This window comes from Capsicum annuum, chromosome 1 (assembly GCF_002878395.1).
Source record: "Capsicum annuum cultivar UCD-10X-F1 chromosome 1, UCD10Xv1.1, whole genome shotgun sequence".
In the NCBI taxonomy this organism is placed as follows: Eukaryota; Viridiplantae; Streptophyta; class Magnoliopsida; order Solanales; family Solanaceae; genus Capsicum; species Capsicum annuum.
Window position 1 is genome coordinate 79,170,256 of NC_061111.1, and position 1,321 is coordinate 79,171,576.

Here is a 1,321-nt window from a genome sequence, read left to right on the forward strand (position 1 = left end):
CCCCCCCCCCTACTGGTACTGTCCGTACCCCCCCCCCCAACCCGGCATTCAACCAGCTGCCGCCCGGTCCCCAGCCGCCAACTTGGTCTCCAACAGGCCGACACTCCGCCTGCACCCGCCACGCCGTCTCCAGCAACCGCAGCCCCAAGCGAAATCCGGTGACTTCTAACCTTTGTTATTTCGTTATTTCAAATTGCATTTTAGTTCATTCTTTCATATTCCATTCTTAGTACTATGCTCGTAGTAGCCCGTGTACCTTGACTTGCGTGGGATTTGTGAACATTGCCTGTTGTCTGTTGTTGCTGTTGCTGTGGTCGCTTCTTAGTTTTGCTTCGGGAGTATTCCTTTGAACGTGTGTGTGTCTTGTATATCCTTGCTGCTGCTTTGATATTGCCACCGGGTATATCCTTATATTTTCCTACTTTTTCGTGTAGTTGTGGCTGTGGGTGGTAATGGGTGGTTAGGGTCATGTCCGAGGGGGTTGGGGCGTGGGGCTGTGGTAGGGGCGGGAGATGGGGAGAGAGCGGGAGTGGGTGGGAGGCCAAGGTTTGGCCGGGGGGGGGGTAGTGGGGGGCGCGTGGATAGCGACGGTAGGCTGAGGGTTGGGTCTTGGAATATAGGGACCCTTCAGGGGAAGTCCATAGAGCTGGTGAAGATTCTTAGGAAGAGAAGGATCAACCTTGCGTGTGTCCAAGAGACCAAGTGGGTAGGGTCTAAGGCTAGGGATGTAGACGGTTACAAGCTGTGGTACTCTGGGAGCGACAGGCGTAGGAATGGAGTTGGCATCTTGGTAGATGAAGAGCTTAGAGGTCAGGTAGTGGAGGTGAAGAGGATCAACGATAGGTTGATGACTATTAAGTTGGTCATTCGGGGGTTTACCCTGAACGTGTGTAGTGCCTATGCGCCGCATGTGGGATCGGAGGGGGAGGAGAAGATGCGGTTCTGGGAGGCTTTGGAGGAGGTGGTGAGAGGCGTGCCCAGTTCGGAGAAGATTGTTGTAGCAGGGGATTTCAACGGGCACATCGGGGCGCTACCGGGAGGCTTTGGGGATGTGCATGGTGGTTTTGGTTTTGGGGAGAGAAATGAAGAGGGTGCGACCCTATTGGAGTTTGCGAGGGCGTTTGGGCTGGTGGTGGTGAACTCGGGCTTCCCGAAGAAGGACGAGCACCTGATCACTTTTCGGAGCGCGATAGCCAGGACCCAGATTGACTTTTTGTTGCTTAGGAAAGGGGATAGGGCGTTGTGTAAAGACTGTAAAGTCATCCCGAGTGAGAATCTTTCGACCCAACATAGGCTCTTGGTTATGGATTTGGGTATAAAG